The following is a 15,728-nucleotide window of genomic DNA, read 5'->3' as shown; positions in this document are numbered from 1 at the left end:
TAAAAAATCTCAATAAAGAGATTTTGTTCAGAGCTTATCTAAAAAAATTTTAAGCAATATTTTGATCAATATTATGTCAAAAATAATATAAAAAATACTATTGAGAAGAATCAAAGTAGTAACAGAGGAACTTAATCTTTGGCTTTAGAAATAAACACTCTACAATAAAGCAAGTGCAAAATTGGGCAAAATATATCAATGAAGACTTTGAAAATAAAAAATATTGCTCATACATATTCTCAGATATAACCTAGGCTTTTGCTAAAGTGTGGCACTCTGGACTAATCTATAAAATTAAGAGACTACTTCCACTACTTTACATTACATTAATAAGTAAACGATGAATAGAGATACTGTTATTTTTATAACAAACTCATTCTCTTATTTTTTAAGATTTATCTTTACACGATTTCAGACGAACTCAACGAAGATTGCTACATTTGACGACGACACTACAATAATGGCGTCAGATACTGACCCAAAAATAGCATCGAAGAGACTGCAAGATCATGTCTAAAAAATCTAAGCTTGGCTCTCTAAATGGCGAATCAAAGCTAATGAAATTAAATCAATCCATGTTACATTTACGGCGAATGAAGATACTTGTTTTCCAATACCCGGCAACTTTGCCAAGCATCTTGGAATTCAACTCAACAGAAGACTGAGCTGGAAAACTCATATTTGGAACAAACGGAAACATCTGGGATTTTAACTTAGCAGGCTGTACTGACTTACTAATACAAAATAATGATATATAAACCAGCATGATCCCATGGTTCATATCTAATATCAATATTCTTGAGAGATATCAGAATAAATTGTTAAGGTTTGCGCCAAAAAATTATATATTAATTGGCTGTGTAAAACAACAATTAAAAATATGAGGGAACCATATTTGGACAAATTAAGAACTCACCTAAAAATACTGGCAATTAAGCTTCTAAAACACAATATTATAACTAAATGTAAACGTAGAAGTGCAAATATGTTAAAACTAATAAATATATTTAATTAACATAAGCAATTTTATGACCATTAACAAAAGTACTAGCATCTAACCAACACTTAGATAATTTAATAATATAAAGATAAGACTATAATTCAATTTAATTACACGTACTATAAATTTATGTTAATTATTTAAAGAAAGCCTCCAGTGAAAGATTTCCTACATTTTATTTTTATATTTCTTTTCCCAAGTGCCTAGTTTCTAGGAGAAAGGAGTTAAAAGGTGAAAAAGGTGATTATAATTTATGGGAAGGCATATGGATTTTTATGGTAAATTAGGTATATTAGTTTCTCATTAATCAATTGACGCAATCAAAATTTTTAATTAAGAATTTTCTAATTAATTAATAAATGTTGTTTATGTGTTTTTTCCTTCAAATCTTAAATGTATGGATTTAACTGTATAAGCAATAAAACTTATTTTAAGAAATATATAAGGTTTATTAATACTTAATCTAGAGTACATTGAATTGATTTTTTTAGTTGATATTTTATGTCTTCAAATGTTAAATAAACTAAATTAAAACCATATTCTAATATTCTAATAAAAAATAAGTACGCTTTTTAAAAACATTATTTTAATTACATGTACTCTTAAAATAATATAAATTTTATTTTATTCAAGAATGATTATTACACAGTTGTAAATAGAAAATTAAAATTAAAGCAGAATTTTATATGGCATTCAAATATGGATCAAAAGGGTTTTTGTGGCAATTAAATGAGCAAATGATTTTTTTAAGTTGCCTAATTACTATATGTTGAATGTGAATATGATCCATAGTAACAGAACTGATAAGCTTGAATCATTAAAAAAATATATTTAGTACATTTAAAAGAATTTAGTTTATTAATTATTCGCGTTAAAACAATTAAATTAAAAATGACGAAAGGGATATTACCTGATTTTATCATTAGCTATTTATCGTTTTCCTTAACAAATTGCGTGTTTTAATAGTATGTAACTGTTATAATATAAAAAATCAGATATCACGATCATTATCAACAAGTGTCACTTAGAAGTGTCTTGAACGATTATCGATATTTCCCAAATGGCCTGGGTAAATAAGCTGTATCTTTATGTTCCATCTAAATTATCGATTAAATAGAATGGCTTTCCTAATTAACGTGCGTGAGATTCGAACTGAAATCGTCAAAAAACCAGCCTCGTCAAACGACACGATGTTAGTGACAAGTTTTATGTGGAAAAGATATGTATACGCGCGCGTTATCCACACAATTTATTCGTATTTTATCTATTCATAAATACTGGTTAATGTTTTGAATTGAGGTATAAAAAAAATTAAACAACGAGATGCGCTACGGTCGTTACGAAGAAACCCGAGAAGATCGTAAACATGTGACATTTTCATATTAAAACGGCCCAAAGATAGAAATAACAATTAATAGTCATCAATACTAGGGGATAATTCACGACCGAAAAATTATACACACGGCCACACACGTCATTTTTATTTTATTTTAGTGTCCCATTCAATGTTTGACCGGTTTTTCCAACGTGTCGCCCATTATGGCTAAAATAAATTAATTAAATTAATTTTTATTACTACAGTACGCTCGTTCATAAATCAAACGGATAAATTATTCAATAGCATATTACGAAATACCTCATCGTCCATAAGTCAATTGTTAGGTAGGATTAGTTAAACGATAAAAATAACACAATCACTATAAAAATATATGTAATACTTCAGAGTTGAATTCAAGTCAAATTACATCCAATTGTCGCCGGAGAAAAATGCATTTCGTGAAAAACCCCCCAAGTGTCGTGTCACGAGCTCACAACAAAAACGCGGGCCCACGACACGTTTCGACAAAGTTCAAAAAAAGGCTCAGGTTTCCTCACGGGAGCTTTTGTCTTCTAGCAGAGGAGAAAGAGGCTTACAAAGGAGGCGCGTGCAAGGGCACGATTCCATTATCCTCCTCGGTGAATCTTACGGATCATAAACAATGGTCGATAAATATATACATACGTATATTATGTAAAATTATTCAGCGCGTTTCCCACTAAATTTGGTGGAGGGATAGCCGCGATTATGTCGGGACGTGCCCATTGAGCCTGGGGGCCCAAATGCACAATGGCCCACAGACCGAAAGCTCCACATAATATTTGTCTTTTGAGCTTTGGAAGGCTCCTTTGCATACGAATCGGGCACCGGCTGATAAGTGTCGAAGCGTGCGGGCCCCCAACATTTTGAGAATTAGCTAGCACAGAGGCGAATCGAAATAAAAACGACCGTTGGTGATAGAGGAGACCGAGAGGACACTTCCTTATTTCGTAGCGTTTAATCGACGTATCCTGTAGTTGAATTAAGACGTCTAGTGACTATTATACATTGGACAATTGCTCGACTGATTACTTTTAATTAACATTCCGAGCTCCTTGATTTCAGTTGTCCTAAACTATAATTATTTCTAAATCAAAATAATATTTTAATAACATCTAAAGCTCTAATATATCATATTTTTTATACAGATTTCTTTAAATATCAATGTACTCAATTTTATTTAAAGTACAATCAAACAATTTGTAACAAAAATTTGCATTTTTTAATTGATTACAAAATAGTATACAACATAAAAAATAAATGTTAAACGGGCCATTTGAAAGCAGGTAGAATATTTTTGACACTGTATATAAAATATAGAAGAAAAAGACATTTGTCTTTTAAAGCAAATAAATTATTCTATAAAATAAGCTAATAATAACAATGTTTTTTTATACAATTAAACCAACACCTACTTTAAATAAGGCTGTCTACTCAAAATAAAAAATTATAGATCATATCATATTCAATGTTAAATTAGATATTTTTTTATATTAATATATAAATAAGTTCTTTTTTAATATATTACACCTATACCTAAGTTGTATATTTATGTACAATTTTAAGTTAAATAAAATATATACATTTATAAATTTTATTGTTTTGAGAATAAATAAGATTTGCAATGACTCTCCAGAACTCTTAATAAATATAGTGTAAAATCTATATTATTGAGAAACTAAAAATGTAGAAAAACCAGAAACATTGCCTCTATCTCAAATTGTATTATTATTTTATTATAGTTTTCTAATTTGTATTGACACTAAAACACTTCAAAAGAGGCTATTTCTTAATTTTTAGCAATCACACATGTTGATTGTTTTTAAATCATCCTCAAAATTTTTCTTGCAGTTTTTGTATATTATATAACTTCAGTATAACTAAACTGAGTAACTTAGTAATTATCTAATTTAAAAATGTTTGTGTACATAAGTGTCTAAATATGTGTAATCTAAAATTAAAAGCGATAACGTCATTTAACACAGATTAATATGTCATTTTTAAACTGTAATAATTGATAAATTAAACAATTTTAATTGACATATTAATATCATGATTCAAGTTCAAATAAATATATAAATATAAATCTATTTCTATTCAACAATACATTCGTTCACAATGGTAAAGGTCCCTTTTTCAGACATGCAAATCCGCGGCTGCATATTGAATTTTGGATTTACACTCGACGATGATTGAAATTTGCATCTCGGGGTTTGCCTCTATGCACACGAATAATAAATGTATAAAAATATACACACACGCGCGTATATAATACCTGTCTAGAATAGTACCAAGAAGAAAGGTGGCAAAAGGGAGTCGTGTGTCAAAATATGCAACGGAAAATGCAGCAGCATATTTGAATGTCAATAGATCTTATGAGCGACTTCTGGAAATAGACAACAAGCGATGAATATGTAAAGTCGTGTGCCTGGCATGTGCCAAAGTCAAGAACCGACCCGCAACCCTAAGGTGACAACTCTTGACTGATTATCTGGTAATCGTATTGTATTGTTGTGTATTGACTAGAATGAGGAAATGGTCTTTTCATGTGACAATGCCTTTAGATTGAAGATTTGCAAATATTAAAAAAATGTTTTGGTTAACCCATGTATTTTTATCACTTTGACAGTTATTTTTGTACAATCTCAGATACAAAAGCTCAAGAATTTATAGACATTAACAATAAATTCAATACAAAAAGTATAAACAAAACAAACAAACGGTCAGCTGTCACACGTTTGTCATAAAAAACTTTTACGAGCTTCGCGCTGTGGCTGTAACTATTTTTTAAACTGCGATTAAAATTTTGTTTTTATAATTAATTAACGATTCTCAAAATGTCGAGAGTAACACCTCGGGGTCTCGCAGTAAAATTCCACGTTAAGTGGACGCTCTCGGATTGAGTAAAATAAAAAAGAGACGAACGGAAGAGAGTGGGATTTGGAGGTAAAATTACTGATTAAAAGATATCTTTCAAAGGGTCCAACTTAATGGTAACGTGGGACACTTGAACATGAAGATGTAAAAACTTATGGGAGGCTTTGGATGTCTCCAATTTGTTTCGGTGAAACAAGGTGAATTATCAATCGGGTACTAATTTAAATTCGAATCGGAGTCGAGCCGAACATTACTTACGAGACCTTTAATTCTAAAATAAAAATCCGGTTATCGTCGGTTAATTAGTTAAGCCGCGCAATTTACGACTCTCCTAATTCAATTTTACCATATTTGATTGCATTGTTAATGATGAATTATGAATTTAGACGAAGCCATGCGGCCGTTTAGTTAAATGAAAACATAAATTAATTAAAAGAATTTTTTTTTTTACATCTCAGCCAGATGACGCAGCAACAACGCCGAATGCCTAAATTAATAATGATAAATGATTTACACGAGATGATGGAGTGGATTTTTTTAATGCGTAGTAGAAAAAAAACTAAACCTAAGAGTATTGTTTAATTAATTATAAGGATTTTTATCTGCTAGTAACTTAACTTGTGTTTGAAGATTCAAGGAAACTGTGGAGTTATATAATAAACATATTTGATTATTATTTAAAAAAAATTAAATCCGCAATAAATAAATCGCACTATTCTACTAAAAGTTAAACAATATGTAGTTATGAATTTGGTACAAAGCACAAAACAAAAAATTATCAAACAGTCACGAAATTTCATTTGAATCTCAGTTCATGATAAATGTCGTTTATTATGATCTTAATATGATATAGTCAAATAAATAGAAATTGTTTTATATCTTTAAAATGTTTGCAGATTTACTGCATTGAAATATGTATCCAACAATACAACACAATTTAACTGATTTTGAATACAAGTTTCTTGACACCATTAAAAAAAATGACCCCACGACAGAGCACTGATATCATTGCGTTCAATATGAATCTTGAACCTTGAAATTGGTTTACCATCTAACGGTACTATTTTTTCTATTCACTTTTGCATTGACGCAAGATTCGTTTTAGACTTTTATTTCGCACAATTAGCGAATGATCGTGACCGTTTACGTGATCTTTTTTTGAATCTTTAGAGAACAATTTACAATAAAAAATCGGCCCGTTAACAAGAAGACACATGCTTCGTTAAGAATTGTCCTTTTTATGGAGGTTCAGAGTAAAAAAAGCGTGATTAAAAGGATATCGTTTTATGCGGCAACGTTGAGTTCGAAAACTGTCCGACGACCGACGAGACAAATTAATTTGGCGCTAAGTAAGGACCCTGTTAATTGCTAAATTCTTTTGGATTGTATATATATATATATATATATATATATATATACAATATATACACTTTAATGGTACGTACGTATTATTCGTATTTTTATACAGCCTCTTTTTTGTCGTGAATAAATTTATCAATAGGCGCGATTGTTGTGCGCAGATAAACGCTGCAGCTGTCACATTGTTACGGCTCGAGAATTAAACGCGTACAAATAAAACTTTTCTTTACTTTAATCACCGGCTTTCATTATCTAAATGTAAAATCTAAACAGTCGGGAAAATATTGGTAATAATGACTGGCGAGAATCGTTTCGATGCGGAGACATTGTGATGATCGCGAACATCTGCCAGCATCCACGTCTTATATGGCAGCGAGATTAAGGAGACAAGGGTCCATTTCTCACTCTTTTGAGTTTGACTGCGATTTTTGCAATTGATAAAATTTTATTGTTCCTTTGGCAAATAACGACTGCCTTATCCACGCGATCTGCTATTGACAAAAAAATTCTATACGCAAAATAAAATTAATGTTTATACATACTACAATATATATGAGCATTGTATTATACATAAAAATTTAACTAGTGTCTAAAAAATATGTATTTAATAATATGAAGAAAATATAGTGTATTTTTATTTTACATTAAAACGATTTGTTGTAAATGTTTTAATAAAACAAAGCTAACTTTTTTTATAAATAAAGAATTATATTCAGATAATAAATACGTAAAGCTATTTTATTAAAAACAATGTTGACAAATAAATTATTGTATGTTTTACATAGAATAACTATTTTGATGAGAAGTAAATCGCTTTACTGCAAGTTAATAATACTTGAAATATAATTAAAAATTCTTAATGAGCGTAAAAAATTGAAAATTTAAAAAAACGTATAATTTCTTGATGCTTGGTTTATTAAATGCTTTTAGGGTTAAAAATGAAATATTTTTGTATATACTAGTATATATATACAGATACTTAATAAAAATTAAATAAAAGGATATGTATTAATTAAAATAAAGCATTTAAATCTATTACGAATTAATTAATTATATTTTATATGATTCTATTTTTTTCTAATAAAGAAACGTTATTGTGTTTATAATAAATATTGCGCACATAAGCTAAATTTTTGGTTAAATTAAAATTTTCATGAAAATTCTTTGATTTTGTATTTTATGAAGTTTATTTCTATGAGAGAAAATTTTAAAATAGTAACAATTATTAAATTAAAGTAAAAAGTTTAATTGGTTTAATACAATTTATTAAATCATATATTTTCTATAGCTCTTTTTTTCTCTTATTAAAAAGTATTATTTGTTTTTTTAATAAATATTAATATAACAGAATAAATGTAAATTTGTATGTAGTATTTTTTTCAATTTAGTATGTGTGTAAATTATATTTTAAAATCATTATAATAATTCTAAATAACAATATATCCTCAAAACGATTAAACTTGCTAGTTTAATTGATTTGAGGATTAGAAATGCTTGTAAATAAATAATAGGAAAACACATACCTATTTTCTAAACTTAATTAAATTAATCTTTTGATAATTTACATATACCAGAAGAAATGTAACTTTTCATAGATTAGTTAATCGATTTTTATTAGCTTTATTTTAATTATAAAATAAATACAATAAAGAATATTTATTAAACCAAGTTAGCAAATTCAATTAATTTGAACCATTATAATAAATCACAAAAAAGCTTGTTTTTTAGTTTTCAGTAATTTTTAATTTTTCCTAATAAGAAGCATATTTATTGAATCAGAAAACGTAATTTTTATGCTTTGTAAAAAATATTTTCGTGATTTCGATATGAAAGAAAAAATATTATTTTCATAAATCGATTTGATTTTGTATTAAAATAAATATATTTTAAATGAAACCTAGCTATATATGTTTATATACTACGTAATTTAATAATTTAATTATAAAATTTATTATATTTGCTTTATATTAATTTTTTTTTTTAAATTTAAAAGACAAAACATCAGTTAGACACGTGCCTTCAGATCTTTAGTACTTAATTGATTTGTATGAAGTAACAGATTTGTTTGTTGTACCCACATAAAAAACAGTGATACGTTGCTACATTTATAAACAGGTTTAGATGTTATAAAACAAAAGTCGTATTACGATATTAGAAATTGCCGGTACATCCGTGCATACGTACGTATCATACATATCTCTATACACCAGAACGAATGTTTACACGTACAGGATGATCCGAAAGTGTGAGCGCGTTTTAATAATTGCCATAATATTTTTCGAGTTACACTCGCGCGTCTGCAAGTTCAATAACAAATATAAAAAGGCAATCCGGTTATCCGAACACTATCAGTGGGGTGTAGTTTATGTGTTAATAAAATCTGGCACTAAACCTTGTTGGGATCCTTGTTGTACGCCTTTGAAACGGAGAGGGGACCACGGCGAGGGTCGCGGGGCGGCGGGGAGGAACTTCGGAGGCTTTAACCACTCGCCCACCGAGCAGAGTTATGGACATTCGATATTGGTAACCGGCTGCCGATGGATGCTGAAGAGTGAAATTGATTTGTGATGATGACGCCGATGAATCACGTCGAAAGATTTTTTTTTGAGGAAAATTGCCAAAAATTTTAGAGCACTTTTAGGGCGTCACAGATATATAAAAATCGCATACGTGAGTGTAAAAAATGTTAGCGCTTAATAGCGGTCAACAGCCTGTCTGGGTCCTAAAAACTGGCCGCGGAGGTTAAAGGTCCACTAGGGACATAAAACTTGTCTCGGTTATTGTTTCGACGAAGTGTTTATATTTTTTGAGATATCGATTTCGAAAGCAGCTTAGATGTTTGTCTATCCTACTATATTTTATAAATAGATTTTCTGGAAACTTGCCTTTCATATGCATAACACGCGTATATTATTTGAGTACCTAATAACATTTAAATATAGAATTGAAATGGCAACTAAGTAAACACAATCAACGACTACTAAGTAGTGAGACAACATATTTTAAATATTAAATACATAACTAATTTATTCGCTTCAATTTTTATACTATGTTTTGTCAGATAAATGTTTCAAAGGTCTATAACTTCATTCTGAGATGAAAATACATATTTCAGACATGTATTTATTAATTATAAAACTACTTGTATTACTACGGGATAAACACAATGAACAACTACATCAGACTGCAATCAATTTTTTTAAGTCAGTGCAATTTTATTGCCACATGAACGACCTAGCTCGATTTTATTTTAATTATTTATTACGAAATTCATCAGCAATATTAGGAAAATTTATAAAAATCTAATTTATTATGATCGATAGGAATTATAAATATATAATAATCACTAATTTCGATCTATATAAATATACATATAGAAATTAAAAAAACACTAAAGTCCATGTATAGGATTCGAGTCCAACTGTATCAGACATTCGTCACTGAATATGGTGCTGTAAAATTTATTTAGAAACGCATTAAAAACTAATTTGAACTATACAATAAATACATAAAAGTATTATGATTTAATATATTGCTAGTAATGTTTTAGTCAAATAAATATTAAAAGGCGTAGCATTATAATATGTATAAAATAGTATTATTTGATTAAAAAAATGATTGAAAATTACAAATTCGGTTTTAACGAAATTTACTACATGTATTTAAGCCGTAATTCTATTTAACACTAATTATAAACGGTTTATCATACTTCGTTTTGCTATAAAATATTGTTCAGACAATAAATTCTGTTTAATTTTAAAATAATTGTAACCAAAAAATATAGTCCACAAAAATTATATTTACAGATGCTTTAGTTTCAGTATAAAATAAAATAAGCATACAGTTTAATTTATTATTATCGGTCATAGCACAGCAATATATATGCATATAAAATAAAGATTTTATGACACTTCAGGCAAACATTTAAGTATTAATAAGAAATAAATATAAAAATATCATAATGTATCTTATTACAGCGAGTAATCTATCTGCACAAATTAATGATCATAAACATTGGCATTATGAATTCTATCTAAAAATATATTTAGATTAAACTTTCAGTACGAAATACACATACATTTTCATGTGCTATATTGAAACATTCATTATTTATAATAAAAAATAAATCCATTTAGCTAAATAATTATTAATTATACAAACATCCCAAATCAGAAATCAGATAGGTTTATATATTAATATAATTAAAGGAAAATTTTAGTAATGCTTATAACATATTGATTGCAAAATCTATATCGTTTTGGATGCCATGGATATCAGATTAATAGACACGTAAAGTTTAACGAGGAAACAGCGACCAGAACGGCCACGGCAGCGTTCACGTGTCAAAAGGTATTTACGATTGAAAATTTCAGAAGTGACCATAAAAAATCTCATATGGCAGAGGTCCAACGAGCGGCTCCCCGTCGCGACCCAGGGAAGGCTGCCAGCCCACGGACCTCCGGTGTTTTAAAACCAAAATCTGATATTTTACACCGAGAGACCTTCGTAGGCGCTCAAAGGTGTTAAGTGCTGCATTAAGGTAAACTGGGAGGTAACGCGATGACCACCGGTCCCTACCGCTTGTCACATAAATAATACAAACGTTCGCATGCGAGAGGATGACATTTACGTATGTGTGTTGTTGGAGAATAAACTTTTGGTAGCTCAACTCAGACTAGGACATTTATGGAAATTTACAAGTCTGACTCAATACGATTCTGATTCGCAAAAACGTTTTTTATTTTATTTTAATAATGCATTATTTTTTATTTATCATTTAGCAAAACATGTATTATTTTCATATTTTTCCTCATATGATTTTTTACTGATTATAATTAAAATTTTAATGTTCACAATTGCACATCCTATTACATAAGCAAAATGATAATCAGAGTCTGATAGACAAAATAGATTTTTCCATAGGAAATGGAAAATTATCAAATCAAACAAAATTATTAATATTTTAAAAACATATAGTGTTTTTGCTATCGTTAAAGCACAAAAAAACATAATACATGAAAATATAATATCCATAAGAAAAAATAAAAAATAATTTACGTTTGAAACGCATTTTTAGCTATAAAATGTAAGTTCAATTAACTCGACTTTAAAACGTATTTTTATCACAATAATTGTTCGTAAAGTATTTAGAACAGATTTTAAATTTTGACACTAAATATTTGTATTGTGAACAAATTTTACACTAAATGTATCATGAAAGCTAGAGCTAAACAAATGAATTTTTCGAGATATTCAAATAATAATAACTATTGTTTGAATCGACATTTAAAAAAAATTTGAAGATACGTTCCTAAGTGTTGGTTTAAATATACATATATTTTTACTGCGTTCTTACCGCATTTTGAAAGTAAGAGATATTTTGATTTCAACAATAAATCTTACTGGAATGATTTTTTTCTCAAAACAATCGATTTGCTTGTTAGTTAACGGTTATCAATTTATCTCACATTTTTACTTCGAATCAAACTAATCCGGTTCTAGAATCACATCTTTATGATTTTTGATAATGAACATGATATTATTTTTAAGTTTTCACAAATCTGATTGAATTTATTTTTCTTGTTGGAATCATTTTTCGATGTTTATATATATCTATTTGTATTTATAAATACACACACACTCACACGTGCTCATAGCAATAGCAACAAATATCTACCCCCACTCTTTTTTCGTATTGTCCGTTAAACGATGCACTTTTTTCGGGTCGGACTTAGAATATTTGGATTAAAATAATTTTGTAACTTATGCTAACCTGTTAGCATTGACTGCGACGTGATGGCCGAGCGAAACGTGTCATTCCGCGTCGGTACAATATTTCCCGAGCACACTCACAGGATCAAGAAAATAATAATAAAATAAAAGTAACAAACAACAAAATCACTTTCGTTCACACCGTGTCATGATGTTGTACACAAAAATATTAATATTATCGTTCGTCCGGGTTGCGGCGGTGTCCCTTCGCGTAAGTCGAAAACGTTGATATTTACGTACGATGCACTTCACTCGGTTTGCGCGCGCTCTCGCTCGAGTTACGTGGTAAATATTGCGCAAGGTACGCGAGACACGTGCTGGCGGCTCGCCGGCCGGCCCGGAACTGCGGGCTAGGGGGTCGGAGGGGGTTGGCGAGTGGGGGGCGCCCCCACCACAAACGAGGCGGGGCGCGTGGTGCGAGCGAGACGGAGGAGCAGGGCGCGGGGGCGTCGGTTATTAGCGCCGGTGCCGGAGAGTGGGAGAGTGAGACAAAAAAATCATCTCGTACGTCGTTTTGTATAAATAATAAGTGGGGGGACGCGCGCGTGAAAAAAGCGCTCCCGAGTAAAAATGTCGTATTGTAATGAGCGGCGGCGGTGGTAGGCGGGCGGAGGGGGATGGGGGTGGCGGGAGGGGGTGCAGAAGGACACCTACGCCAGATGCGCGCAACGACATCCGATGCGAGAGAGACGGGGAACGACACCTATGATGCGTATTCTCGACTTCTATGAGATCGTCCCACCTCTTTATGGGTCGACTAATAAGTAAATTTATTTTTATTAAGATATTAGCGTATGCATTATGTATCTTAGTAGGAAAGGGACAATTGCTATAAAAAAACCTGTCACCTACACCGTAGATTATACGGTGTATTTGTGTACTAAAAATAAAGCTTAACTAAACTACAAAACTATTTTTTATACTAAATCAATATAAATAAATGAATAACAATGACTATAAAATAGCAAATAAACATAAATAAATTAAAATATAATTTTCGAGATTATTATACTATCGCCCCTTTTACTATTGTTATGACTTTATTAATTTTATTTATTATTATCATTGCATTGCTCTATATGCTTTTTTTTTAATATTTCTTAAAATAATATATTTTTATTTGTTCCAATTTAGTCCTGTTTTCAGTGATCAGTGAATTTTGAGTGTATCTGTTTTTATAAACTGACTGCTAAAAAAATGCCTAAAATTTAAAAAATGTTATATACTATACTTATAAATTACCACTTTGCTTTCACCGATTTAATATGAAAATGTATATGGCATAAAATATTACATCTATAAATTATCTAATGTATTGTCAAGAGAAATATTTAAAAAAAATATAAAACGCAGGACTGTAATATGTGAGTGAACTGAAATATAACGAATACCTACAGTTCTAATAGTTATACAATCTAACATCTCTAAAATAGCAAATATTCATAAAATATGCTAATAGTCAGTGAAAATAACGATTGGCTAATTTTGATCACAACATTGTTTTACATATGCTTTATAAATATCACATTCCAAAAATACCATTCAATCATAATAAAGCTTCCTAGCAATTTTTTGTCAATGAATGAAACACCGCTACAATTTATAAAATATTTTTTATTTATCTGCGGAATTTCCCACCATATACTGAGAAAATTTCAGCAATCATAAAAAAATATTTTAAGAAAATTTGACTTAAAGTAATGGAAAATAGTAATTTCAACTAAAAATGCCACTTTATCCCCGAAATTGTGATAAACAATATGCTATTAAAATATCAAGTAGTAATAATCAAGATTCACGGGTATTATATTGTCGATTTAAGGAACGCTGCTAATATATATATAAAATAAACTCTACCATTTTGTTCGCAGATCTATCATAAAAAAATGTGCATGAATTTATAATTTCACATTTCCATAACAACAAATGATCATAAAAACATATTTAAAAAAAATGGAATGAAAGTTCCTAAAAACAATATTAGAAAATATCGATTGGTAATTTTTTTAATGTTGTCACTTTGTTATTGTCACATTGGGATACATATAATATCAAGATTCATAACAATTATATTGTCGTTGTAAGCTACAAAATATAAGATAAACCTCTTCATTTTGTTTGCGGATGTACGTGAATGAACTGATTTATAACTATAACCTAAAGTGTAACTTTTCTGACAATTTTGATGCATATAATCATAAAAAAGTTTTTCGAGAAAATTTAATAAAAGTCACTGAAAACAATAGTAAATAAAAAATATCAGTAGTATACTTTTATCTAATAATGCCACCTTATTTTATATACACTTGGAAAACATTTCATCTCCAAAATAGTTTAAATAGTAATGAAATTATACTGAAAGCACCACTTAAAAAATATAAATAAAGTCTTACATTTTGCTCGCGGACTTGTCACAAAAGAAAGTTTATGGATTAAATAATATATAACGATACCCTTAAATGTAACTTCTTCTGTTATTTTAATATACAAATATAAGAATCTCAGATCTTTAAAAAATTAAATATTCATTAAAGAGCTTTTCAACTTTTTATGCTAAAAATCACCATAAGAAAATCAATTATTAAACTTTACTTAACTTTAAAGTGAAAAATATTTAATTTATCTCCTACATGTTATAAAAAACTAAATTCAATATAGAATAATTTCTAAAATAATGACATTGACTAACTCTACTCAAATGGCACTTTTCAATAAAAAATAATTTTTAGATTCAATTATATTAAAATAAATTATTCCTAACAATTATTAATTCAATATATTAATTATTAATTCAATATATTAAGGTCCTTATACATTTGCTAGGAAAATATCAGATCTCTAAATACTAAATAAAACGTTATACTTTTTAGTATTACAACATATATTGTAAAGGTCAATACATAATTCTACAAAGTAATATTATTAAGTAAATAATTTTGATTTAAATTAAAAAATCTATCTAGAACCACTTTTTTAAGTACATTATAAAATTCGTTGATACATACGGTTAATGTTAATTAAATATTGTATTTAAGATAATTAGTATATATGTATTTTTTTAACTTTATTAACTATCTAAATCAGTTTCATCAATATAAATAATATAAAATAATTATATTCAAGTATTAACTACAGAGCTTTCCGATTCATTGAAATTGAAATTGAAGATTATCTCTTATATATTTGACTTTTATATAATTTAAATGACGCATTTCGTAACGAAATAGGTGCTTTAAATTATATAAAAGACTACGTCTAAATACCTTACTTTTTCACAATTTAGTAAAATAAATCTTGGTTATTTTTTTAGATTTATCTGATTATTTATTTGTATTATTTTTGTAAATATTGGATTGCCGAGAC

General features: G+C 28.9%; 1 protein-coding gene across 2 annotated transcripts in view; it reads right to left on the bottom strand.

Annotated features, from left to right (window-relative positions):
- The window catches only part of zfh2 (Zn finger homeodomain 2), an 84,163-nt gene extending 71,453 nt beyond the window's left edge, over positions 1-12,710 (bottom strand). For both annotated transcript variants that reach the window (XM_088195016.1, XM_088195017.1), the window contains exon 1: positions 12,367-12,710. The gene's annotated coding sequence lies outside the window, so the exon portion shown is untranslated. The remainder of the gene's footprint in view (positions 1-12,366) is intronic.
- Positions 12,711-15,728: the final 3,018 nt, after the last annotated feature.

The sequence above is a fragment of the Plectrocnemia conspersa genome, unplaced genomic scaffold (assembly GCF_051122295.1).
Source record: "Plectrocnemia conspersa isolate PC_06_02 unplaced genomic scaffold, ASM5112229v1 ptg000010l, whole genome shotgun sequence".
NCBI lineage: Eukaryota > Metazoa > Arthropoda > Insecta > Trichoptera > Polycentropodidae > Plectrocnemia > Plectrocnemia conspersa.
The sequence above is the reverse complement of the archived record's forward strand: the minus strand, read 5'-3'. Positions and strand labels throughout refer to the sequence as shown.